Below are 13,361 nucleotides of genomic sequence, written 5' to 3'. Positions count from 1 at the left end.
CATCACAATCTAAGTTCACATGGGATACTCCATACCAGTTTTGGTTTGATTTGGACAAGTCCTTGACCCGATGAAAAAGACCTATTTTTAAAATTCTAATATCGAAAATTATTTGAATTAATCGCAAATTTCCGTATGAAATACTAACTTTTTTCCTACGCAAGCTATTGCAAAAATTTCTTTCGTTTTACATTCTGGGTATACATGGGATACTCCATACCGAGTTTGATTCGATTTGGACAACTTCTTGACCCAACGAAAAAGACCTATTTTTAAAATTCGTTAATCACGAAATTCGCAAATTTCGTATGAAAACCTAACTTTTTTCCTAGGAAAGCTATAGCAAAAATTCTTTTTACATTACAATCTAAGATCAAATGGGATACTCCATACTAATTTTGATTCGATTTGGACAAGTCCTTGACCCGATGAAAAAGACCTATTTTTAAAATTCTAAAATCGAAAATTATTTGAAATAATCGCAAATTTCCGTATGAAATACTTCCTTTTTTCCTACGCAAGCTATAGCAAAAATTTTTTTCGTTTTAGATTCTGGGCATACATGGAATACTCCATGCCGAGTTTGATTCGATTTGGACAACTCCTTGACCCAACGAAAAAGACCTATTTTTAAAATTCGTTAATCGCGGAATTCGCAAATTTCCGTATGAAAACCTAACTTTTTTCCTAGAAAAGCTATAGCAAAAATTTCTTTTGTTTTACACTCTAGGTACTCGTGGTATACTCCATACCGAGTTTGGTTCACTTTGGACAACTCTATGACCTAATCAAAAAGACCTTTTTTCAAAAATTATTTGAAATTAATTATTCGAATTAATCGGAAATTAACGTACGAAAAGCTAACTTTTTTCCTACCCTAGCTATAGCAAAATTTTTTTTCGTTTTACTTTCTGGGTATACATGGAATACTCCATACAGAGTATGATTCGATTTGGACAACTCCTTGACCCAACGAAAAAGACCTATTTTTAAAATTCGTTAATCGCGGAATTCGCAAATTTCCGTATGAAAACCTAACTTTTTTCCTAGAAAAGCTATAGCAAAAAATCTTTTTGTTTTACAATCTAGATACCCTTGGTATACTCCATGCCGGGTTTGGTTTGCTTTGGACAACTCTATGGTCTAATCAAAAAGACCTTTTTTTAAAAACTATTCAAAATTAATTTTTCGAATTAATCGGAAATTAACGTATGAAAAGCTAACTTTTTTCCTAGACAAGCAATAGCAGAAATTGTTTTTGTTTTACACTCTAGGTACACATAGTATACTCCATACCGATTTTGATTTGATTTGAACAACTCCTTGTTCCGACGAAAAAGACTTCTTTTTAAAATTACTTAATTGAAATAATCGCAAATTTCCGTATGAAAACGTAATTTTTTTCCCAGAAAATCTATAGCAAAAACTTCTTTGGCATCACACTCTGGGTACACATTGGATACTCCATACCAGGTTTGGTTCGATTTGGACAACTACATGACCTAATCAAAAAGACCTATTTTTAAAAATTTTTTAAAATTAATTATTCGAGTTAATCGGAAATTAACGTACGAAAAGCTAACTTTTTTCCTAGACAAGCTATAGCAAAATTTTTTTTCGTTTTAGATTCTGGGCATACATGGAATACTCCATACAGAGTATGATTCGATTTGGACAACTCCTTGACCCAACGAAAAAGACCTATTTTTAAAATTCGTTAATCGCGGAATTCGCAAATTTCCGTATGAAAACCTAACTTTTTTCCTAGAAAAGCTATAGCAAAAAATCTTTTTGTTTTACAATCTAGATACCCTTGGTATACTCCATACCGGGTTTGGTTTGCTTTGGACAACTCTATGGTCTAATCAAAAAGACCTTTTTTTAAAAACTATTCAAAATTAATTTTTCGAATTAATCGGAAATTAACGTATGAAAAGCTAACTTTTTTCCTAGACAAGCAATAGCAGAAATTGTTTTTGTTTTACACTCTAGGTACACATAGTATACTCCATACCGATTTTGATTTGATTTGAACAACTCCTTGTTCCGACGAAAAAGACTTCTTTTTAAAATTACTTAATTGAAATAATCGCAAATTTCCGTATGAAAACGTAATTTTTTTCCCAGAAAATCTATAGCAAAAACTTCTTTGGCATCACACTCTGGGTACACATTGGATACTCCATACCAGGTTTGGTTCGATTTGGACAACTACATGACCTAATCAAAAAGACCTATTTTTAAAAATTTTTTAAAATTAATTATTCGAGTTAATCGGAAATTAACGTACGAAAAGCTAACTTTTTTCCTAGACAAGCTATAGCAAAAATTCTTTTCGTTTTTCACTCTAGGTACCCATGGATTACTCCATACCGAGATTGGTTTGATTTGGACAACTCCTTGACCCGATGAAAAAGACCTATTTATAAAATTCGTTAATCGCGAAATTCGAAAATTTAGGTATGAAAACCTAACTTTTTTCCTAGAAAAGCTATAGCAAAAATTTCTTTTGTTTTACGTTTTAGGTACACATGGAATACTCCATCCCGAGTTTGGTTCGATTTGGACAACTCCTTGACCCGATGAATAAGACCTACTTTTAAAATTCGTTAATCGCGAAATTCGAAAATTTCCGTATGAAAACCTAACTTTTTTCCTAGAAAAGCTATAGCAAAAATTCTTTTTACATCACAATCTAAGTTCACATGGGATACTCCATACCAGTTTTGGTTTGATTTGGACAAGTCCTTGACCCGATGAAAAAGACCTATTTTTAAAATTCTAATATCGAAAATTATTTGAATTAATCGCAAATTTCCGTATGAAATACTAACTTTTTTCCTACGCAAGCTATTGCAAAAATTTCTTTCGTTTTACATTCTGGGTATACATGGGATACTCCATACCGAGTTTGATTCGATTTGGACAACTTCTTGACCCAACGAAAAAGACCTATTTTTAAAATTCGTTAATCACGAAATTCGCAAATTTCGTATGAAAACCTAACTTTTTTCCTAGGAAAGCTATAGCAAAAATTCTTTTTACATTACAATCTAAGATCAAATGGGATACTCCATACTAATTTTGATTCGATTTGGACAAGTCCTTGACCCGATGAAAAAGACCTATTTTTAAAATTCTAAAATCGAAAATTATTTGAAATAATCGCAAATTTCCGTATGAAATACTTCCTTTTTTCCTACGCAAGCTATAGCAAAAATTTTTTTCGTTTTACATTCTGGGTATACATGGGATACTCCATACCGAGTTTGATTCGATTTGGACAACTTCTTGACCCAACGAAAAAGACCTATTTTTAAAATTCGTTAATCACGAAATTCGCAAATTTCGTATGAAAACCTAACTTTTTTCCTAGGAAAGCTATAGCAAAAATTCTTTTTACATTACAATCTAAGATCAAATGGGATACTCCATACTAATTTTGATTCGATTTGGACAAGTCCTTGACCCGATGAAAAAGACCTATTTTTAAAATTCTAAAATCGAAAATTATTTGAAATAATCGCAAATTTCCGTATGAAATACTTCCTTTTTTCCTACGCAAGCTATAGCAAAAATTTTTTTCGTTTTAGATTCTGGGCATACATGGAGAACTCCATACCGAGTTTGATTCGATTTGGACAACTCCTTGACCCAACGAAAAAGACCTATTTTTAAAATTCGTTAATCGCGGAATTCGCAAATTTCCGTATGAAAACCTAACTTTTTTCCTAGAAAAGCTATAGCAAAAATTTCTTTTGTTTTACACTCTAGGTACTCGTGGTATACTCCATAACGAGTTTGGTTCACTTTGGACAACTCTATGACCTAATCAAAAAGACCTTTTTTCAAAAATTATTTGAAATTAATTATTCGAATTAATCGGAAATTAACGTACGAAAAGCTAACTTTTTTCCTACCCAAGCTATAGCAAAATTTTTTTCGTTTTATTTTCTGGGTATACATGGAATACTCCATACAGAGTGTGATTCGATTTGGACAACTCCTTGACCCAACGAAAAAGACCTATTTTTAAAATTCGTTAATCGCGAAATTCGCAAATTTCCGTATGAAAACCTAACTTTTTCCCTGGAAAAGCTCTTGCAAAATTTCTTTTGTTTTACACTCTAAGTTCACATGGGACACTCCATACCGAGTTTGGTTTGATTTGGACAACTCCTTGACCCGATGAAAAAACCTAATTTAAAATTCGTTAATCGCGAAATTCGCAATTTACCGTATGAAAAGCTAACTTTTTCCTAGAAAAATTATAGCAAAAATATCTTTCGCATTACATTCTAGGTACACATGGGATACTCCATACCGAGTTTGGTTTGATTTGGACAACACCTTGACCCGATGAAAAAGACCTAATTTTGATATTCGTTAATCGCGAAATTCGCAAATTCCGTATGAAAAGCTAACTTTTTTCCTAGAAAAGCTATGGCAAAAATTTCTTTCGTTTTACATTCTGGGTATACATGGGATAATCCATACCGAAGTTGATTCGATTTGGACAATTCCTTGACCCAACGAAAAAGACCTATTTTTAAAATTCGTTAATCGCGGAATTCGCAAATTTCCGTATGAAAACCTAACTTTTTTCCTAGAAAAGCTATAGCAAAAATTTCTTTCGTTTTACATTCTGGGTATACATGGGATAATCCATACCGAAGTTGATTCGATTTGGACAATTCCTTGACCCAACGAAAAAGACCTATTTTTAAAATTCGTTAATCGCGGAATTCGCAAATTTCCGTATGAAAATCTAACTTTTTTCCTAGAAAAGCTATAGCAAAAATTTCTTTCGTTTTACATTCTGGGTATACATGGGATACTCCATACCGATTTTGATTCGATTTGGACAACTCCTTGACCCAACGAAAAAGACCTATTTTTAAAATTCGTTAATCGCGAAATTCGCAAATTTCCGTCTGAAAACCTAACTTTTTTCCTAGAAAAGCTATAGCAAAAATTTCTTTCGTTTTACACTCTAAGTACTCTTGGTATACTCCATACCGAGTTTGGTTCTTTTTGGACAACTCTATGACCCAATCAAAAAGACCTTTTTTCAAAAATTATTTGAAATTAATTATTCGAATTAATCGGAAATTAACGTACGAAAAGCTAACTTTTTTCCTACGCAAGCTATAGCAAAATTTCTTTCGTTTTACATTCTGGGTATACATGGAATACTCCATACCGAGTTTGGTTCGATTTGGACAACTCCTTGAGCCGACAAAAAAGACCTATTTTGAAAATTCGTTAATCGCGAAATTCGCAAATTTCCGTATGAAAACCTAACTTTTTTCCTAGAAAAGTTTTAGCACATTTTTTTTATTTTACACTCTAGGTACACATGAGACACTCCATACCGAGTTTGGTTTGATTTGGACAACTCCTTGACCCGATGAATAAGACCTACTTTTAAAATTCGTTAATCGCGAAATTCGAAAATTTCCGTATGAAAACCTAACTTTTTTCCTAGAAAAGCTATAGCAAAAATTCTTTTTACATCACAATCTAAGTTCACATGGGATACTCCATACCAGTTTTGGTTTGATTTGGACAAGTCCTTGACCCGATGAAAAAGACCTATTTTTAAAATTCTGATATCGAAAATTATTTGAATTAATCGCAAATTTCCGTATGAAATACTAACTTTTTTCCTACGCAAGCTATTGCAAAAATTTCTTTCGTTTTACATTCTGGGTATACATGGGATACTCCATACCGAGTTTGATTCGATTTGGACAACTTCTTGACCCAACGAAAAAGACCTATTTTTAAAATTCGTTAATCACGAAATTCGCAAATTTCGTATGAAAACCTAACTTTTTTCCTAGGAAAGCTATAGCAAAAATTCTTTTTACATTACAATCTAAGATCAAATGGGATACTCCATACTAATTTTGATTCGATTTGGACAAGTCCTTGACCCGATGAAAAAGACCTATTTTTAAAATTCTAAAATCGAAAATTATTTGAAATAATCGCAAATTTCCGTATGAAATACTTCCTTTTTTCCTACGCAAGCTATAGCAAAAATTTTTTTCGTTTTAGATTCTGGGCATACATGGAATACTCCATACCGAGTTTGATTCGATTTGGACAACTCCTTGACCCAACGAAAAAGACCTTTTTTTAAAATTCGTTTATCGCGAAATTCGCAAATTTCCGTATGAAAACCTAACTTTTTTCCTAGAAAAGCTATAGCAAAAATTTCTTTCGTTTTACATTCTGGGTATACATGGGATGCTCCATACCGAGTTTGAATCGATTTGGACAACTTCTTGACCCAACGAAAAAGACCTATTTCTAAATTCGTTAATCACGAAATTCGCAAATTTCGTATGAAAACCTAACTTTTTTCCTAGGAAAGCTATAGCAAAAATTCTTTTAACATTACAATCTAAGATCAAATGGGATACTCCATACTAATTTTGATTCGATTTGGACAAGTCCTTGACCCGATGAAAAAGACCTATTTTTAAAATTCTAAAATCGAAAATTATTTGAAATAATCGCAAATTTCCGTATGAAATACTTCCTTTTTTCCTACGCAAGCTATTGCAAAAATTTCTTTCGTTTTACATTCTGGGTATACATGGGATACTCCATACCGAGTTTGATTCGATTTGGACAACTTCTTGACCAAACGAAAAAGACCTATTTTTAAAATTCGTTAATCACGAAATTCGCAAATTTCGTATGAAAACCTAACTTTTTTCCTAGGAAAGCTATAGCAAAAATTCTTTTTACATTACAATCTAAGATCAAATGAGATACTCCATACTAATTTGGATTCGATTTGGACAAGTCCTTGACCCGATGAAAAAGACCTATTTTTAAAATTCTAAAATCGAAAATTATTTGAAATAATCGCAAATTTCCGTATGAAATACTTCCTTTTTTCCTACGCAAGCTATAGCAAAAATTTCTTTCGTTTTAGATTCTGGGCATACATGGAATACTCCATACCGAGTTTGATTCGATTTGGACAACTCCTTGACCCAACGAAAAAGACCTATTTTTAAAATTCGTTTATCGCGAAATTCGCAAATTTCCGTATGAAAACCTAACTTTTTTCCTAGAAAAGCTATAGCAAAAATTTCTTTCGTTTTACATTCTGGGTATACATGGGATGCTCCATACCGAGTTTGAATCGATTTGGACAACTTCTTGACCCAACGAAAAAGACCTATTTTTAAAATTCGTTAATCACGAAATTCGCAAATTTCGTATGAAAACCTAACTTTTTTCCTAGGAAAGCTATAGCAAAAATTCTTTTTACATTACAATCTAAGATCAAATGGGATACTCCATACTAATTTTGATTCGATTTGGACAAGTCCTTGACCCGATGAAAAAGACCTATTTTTAAAATTCTAAAATCGAAAATTATTTGAAATAATCGCAAAATTCCGTATGAAATACTTCCTTTTTTCCTACGCAAGCTATAGCAAAAATTTTTTTCGTTTTAGATTCTGGGCATACATGGAATACTCCATACCGAGTTTGATTCGATTTGGACAACTCCTTGACCCAACGAAAAAGACCTATTTTTAAAATTCGTTAATCGCGGAATTCGCAAATTTCCGTATGAAAACCTAACTTTTTTCCTAGAAAAGCTATAGCAAAAATTTCTTTTGTTTTACACTCTAGGTACTCGTGGTATACTCCATACCGAGTTTGGTTCACTTTGGACAACTCTATGACCTAATCAAAAAGACCTTTATTCAAAAATTATTTGAAATTAATTATTCGAATTAATCGGAAATTAACGTACGAAAAGCTAACTTTTTTCCTACCCAAGCTATAGCAAAATTTTTTTTCGTTTTACTTTCTGGGTATACATGGAATACTCCATACAGAGTGTGATTCGATTTGGACAACTCCTTGACCCAACGAAAAAGACCTATTTTTAAAATTCGTTAATCGCGAAATTCGCAAATTTCCGTATGAAAACCTAACTTTTTTCCTAGAAAAGCTATAGCAAAAATTTCTTTCGTTTTACATTCTGGGTATACATGGGATAATCCATACCGAAGTTGATTCGATTTGGACAATTCCTTGACCCAACGAAAAAGACCTATTTTTAAAATTCGTTAATCGCGGAATTCGCAAATTTCCGTATGAAAATCTAACTTTTTTCCTAGAAAAGCTATAGCAAAAATTTCTTTCGTTTTACATTCTGGGTATACATGGGATACTCCATACCGATTTTGATTCGATTTGGACAACTCCTTGACCCAACGAAAAAGACCTATTTTTAAAATTCGTTAATCGCGAAATTCGCAAATTTCCGTCTGAAAACCTAACTTTTTTCGTAGAAAAGCTATAGCAAAAATTTCTTTCGTTTTACACTCTTAGTACTCTTGGTATACTCCATACCGAGTTTGGTTCTTTTTGGACAACTCTATGACCCAATCAAAAAGACCTTTTTTCAAAAATTATTTGAAATTAATTATTCGAATTAATCGGAAATTAACGTACGAAAAGCTAACTTTTTTCCTACGCAAGCTATAGCAAAATTTCTTTCGTTTTACATTCTGGGTATACATGGGATACTCCATACCGAGTTTGGTTCGATTTGGACAACTCCTTGAGCCGACGAAAAAGACCTATTTTGAAAATTCGTTAATCGCGAAATTCGCAAATTTCCGTATGAAAAGCTAACATTTTTCCTAGAAAAGTTATAGCAAAAATTTTTTTGCATTACACTCTAGGTACACATGGAATACTCCATACCGAGTTCGGTTCGATTTGGACAACTCCTTGACCCGATGAAAGAAACTAACTTTTTTCCTAGAAAAGCTATAGAAAAATTTCCTTTTTGTTTTACACTCTAGGTACACATGGAATACTCCATACCGAGTTTAGTTTGATTTGGACAACTCCTTGACCCGACGAAAAAAGTCAAAAACTGCATATTTCGCTACGGTACACAATGAAAATCGAGAAATAGGTTTGAATTGATTGATTTTCAGGAAGGTCTGTTAGTAATCTAGGGTTTCCCCTGCAGACCAACCGCTAATTTAATGAATTATATAAACTTATAAATACAATTTTTAAATTCAAAATTCAAAATTTCAAAATTCAAATTGACATGTTATAAATTTGGCCAATTCAATACTGCTATCTATATAATTCATGAGTAATTTGATTACGAATTTGATTGAATAATCTAAAATCTGTGACAATTGGAATTGAAGAAAATGCAATAGAGTCTTTGGCTACTACTACTAACTAATCTATCAAACAAAATCAAACAATCAGTAAACAATTTCAGAAAACAATAGCACAATCAGAAATTTCGAACACTGTGAACTTTCGCTGACTGCGAATGATAAGCTTTTGATTCCAGCATGTGAATTGCTTACGTTTTTTGACAACATTCATTGCTGGCTTCTTTATAACTGGCATCCTCGATCTACCGTTAAAATCGCACATAAGTTTCCTCAGCTTCCCTATTTTCACAAATTTCATGCCGTTGTATTTGTTCTTCTGGTCTTGCTTTAATAAATCCAACGCCCGACGACAACCAGCAGAGCCATAAAAGTCGATCCATCCATTATACTTTCATTGACACTTATCAGCGGATATTTTGTCATTGGGCCTGAATTTTCCCAACTTGACTTGCTTGATGCCATTGAACAGCTTTTCCACTTTTCGCAGTGCCTCCCCGGGTTGAAAATTTGCTGCAAAATTTTCAAACTTGAACGAAATGGCCAAACTTGTGTCAACTTTCGGCTTGTATCTGTACTTGGCCATTTCCGCTTTGCAATCTCGATCGAGCTTCAATTTGGCAACATACGCCTTCTTTCGTTCTCCTCCCGGGCATTCGAACTCATCAACAAAGCAAGCTACAACCTTATCTTCATTCACGTCACCGTCAAAGTAGCCAAAACCATGCATAACTAAAATAACAGGAAGCATATCAACCCAAAATCTCTGAAATCCACCGTTTCCAACGATGTATTGCACGTATTTCCTCTAACTGCACCTACGTGCCCATCGACGGTCGGAATCTGGGCCGAGAGCCCCAAGGCACGCGGCGCCCTCCTGCCGGGACAAGCGCACACAAGTGCGCCGGGCCAAATCCAATCTGAGGCCACCCGCCGAACCCAATCCAATCTGTTACTACTAATGACTAACTTTCGACACTCCCTCCTACATTTGAAACTTTCGATACGATACCACGTTCATCTTTATACATGCTTACCTAGAGGAGGTAGGGACGCAGTTGATGAGCTACTCTCTGCTGTCACTTGACCTGACAGCGCACGCATAAGCATGTCACGTGACAGGAAGGAAGTTGTGAACGAAATTTTCACTACCTCATGTCAGTTAGCCGCTATAAAGATGAAGTAAATTAAAAAGTGGTGAAAGTAATATATTCGAGAAGCTCTCTAGCTGGACAGTAGAGATAATTTAAAAAAGTTTGCAACTGAGGGGGTGTTGGGGGGGGGGGGTTGGGGGGATGAGGTGGATGGTGTGGCGCTGATGGTTGACTGGGCCTGGTATGTGAGCAGAAAAGGGCTTATATCTCGAAAACTACTGAGACAAATTTAAAAAATGAATATGTTTTGGAATCAGCATGAACTGGGGTTTCGACCTAGGGTAAAAAAAGCTAGAAAATAACAGCAATAACTCGATTTTTGCCCTTCAGGGTGAATTTGGCTCATTTTCAAAAAAACTTGAGAAATCGAAAAATTGGGCCATGAAACTGGATCGAAAAATTTTGACACTTTTAAATTCATGAAGGGTATTAAATGAGCAAAAAATGATATAACATGCTTGTAAAAACCATTTTTGATGAAAAAGTTTTTAAACTAAACAACTTTGTGAATTCGAAAATTTTGCGAAAATCGAGCCTGATTTCGGTCTCTACATTGCTCTTGCATTCTCTTGTTTGGCAATACTTTAAAAAAATAAATATATAGTCGTCGGAAGTTTGAGCTGTAGTTTTTTATGATACCAAAAATTTGTTATGCAAAAATAAGTTATGCGTTTTTTTGGGAAAAATTAGTCGAAGTTTGACAAAAATCACGAGTTTTTGCCTCCAAATAGTCGGATCTTTTAAAATTTTGGATACAAATCAAGTGAATGGAAAAAAACTATATATATTCTGAAAGTATAATATCACAGCAACAAAATAAGCTATCATACACTTTCTAACTAGTCTTTGTCAAAAAGTTATTAACAAAAGCTTTTCATGAAGTTCGACAATTCCCTCACCTAATTCAACACTTCTTTGAAAATTTCCTGTAGAAGTCAAGTGATTGGCATTTAATACCACAGAAACTCTAAAAGAAAAATGTTAAGGCTACCAAATGAGTTATCATATACTTTCTAACTGGTATTTTTCAAAAAGTTATTAGCAAAAGTTTTTCATGAAAATTGACAATTTTTACCCCTAATTCAACAAATCTTTGAAAGATTCTTTCAGAATTCAGAACATTGACATCTGTTAATAAACAAACTCTGAATCTAAGCGGTCAAGGCTACCAAAAATGCTATCATAAGCATTTTAACTTGTCTCTTTCAGAAAGTTATTAATAAAAGTTTTTCATGAAGTTGGATAATTCCTTCACCTAATTTAAAAATTCTGTACAATTTCTTATAAAAGTCAAAAGATTGGAATCTCTTACTCCACAATCTCTAAATGTATTTCGTCAAAGCTGCCAAATGAGCTATCATTCATATTTTATTTCGTTTCTTTCAGAACGTTATTAACAAAAGTTTTTCATGAAGTTCGACGAATTCTTCACCTAATTCAATAATTCTTCAAAATTTCTTATAGAAGTCAAAAAATTGGAATCTGTTACTACACAAACTCTGTCAGTACATTATCAGGGCTACCAAAAAGTTTTACCATACAACTCGTAATTTCTAAAAAGTTATTAACGAAAGTCTTTCATGAAATTCGACTCCTTTTTTGTTTCCTTTGAATACTTTCCAATTTGACTTGCCCCAAACTGATTTTTTTTGATAAGGTGCAAGTGTAGATTGAAAGTAAATTATAGCAAGAATTCAAAAGCCCGGGTTTGAGGGTCCATTTTTTGCTCGATCATATAGAAAAATGTTTTTTAAGAATAAAAATTTTCGGTATTTTACAAATTTTGTCTCCTTTGAACATTTTCCAATTTGACTTGCTCTAAACTGATTTTCTTGGTAAGACGCAAGTGTTGATTGAAAGTAAATTATAGTGAGAGTTCAAAAAACTTGGTTGGGGGTCGATTTTTTGCTCGATCATTTAGAAAAAAGTGATTTAAAATTAAAAATTTTCGAATTTTGCACTAATTTTGTCTCTTTGAACATTTTCCAGTTTCACTTGCAAGGAACTGATTATTTTGGAAAAATCGCGATTAGACTTTGGGAGTAGACTATAACAAAAACTCAACAAGTTAGGTTGGTTTGCTTGATTTTTACCTCAATCATATCGAAAAATCTGATTTAAAAATAAAAATTTTCGATATTTTACAAATTGTGTCTCCTTTGAACACTTTCCTATTTGACTTGCTCCAATCTGATTTTCTTGGTCAGACGCAAGTGTAGATTGAACGTAAATTATAGCAAGAGTTCAAAAACCCAGGTTGGGGGGGTCGATTTTTTGCTCGATCATATAGAAAAATCTGATTTAAAAATAAAAATTCTCGATATTTTACAAACTTTGTCTCCTTTGAACACTTTCCATATTGCTCTGCTCTAAACTGATTTTCTTGGTAAGACGCAAGGGTAGATTGAATGTTAATTATAGCAAGAGTTCAAAAACCCAGGTTGGGGGGTCGATTTTTTGCTCGGTCATATATCCTTCCACCTTAATTTACACTGTCCTAAAAATAAGGGTGTAAGAGTGTAAAAATAATTGATACTTAATATAAGGGTGGAAATAAGAGTGTAATCTTTTATCCGTCCACCTTAATTTACACTGTCTTAAAAATAAGAGTGCAAGAGTGTAAAAATAATTGATACTTAATATAAGGGTGGAAAAAAGAGCGTAATCTATTATAATTCCACCCTTAATTACACTCTTTACAAAGAGTGTAAAAAGAGTGGACAAAAGAGTGTATTTAAAGTGTAATTTTTTAAAATTACACTCTTCCACTCTTTTCCCCGATAAATAACAGTGGAAAACGGATTACACCCTAATCCCCGCTAACTAGGGGTAGAATAGGGGTGAAACCTCGGCCCGGGATAGTTGTCAGCATTTACGCTCCTTCACTTTCTGCACTTCTCAATAGCCACAAATCATTCAGAAATCTGCTAGTTTTTTAAAACAATAAATTATGTCATTACAATCTTTTTTGTACATCATTTGTATATCTGATCATGGCTGTTTATCATCTGGACGGGTC

Source organism: Convolutriloba macropyga, chromosome 2 (assembly GCF_964194025.1).
Source record: "Convolutriloba macropyga chromosome 2, txConMacr16.3, whole genome shotgun sequence".
NCBI classification, from domain to species: Eukaryota; Metazoa; Xenacoelomorpha; order Acoela; family Convolutidae; genus Convolutriloba; species Convolutriloba macropyga.
This window is presented reverse-complemented; position numbering follows the sequence as displayed.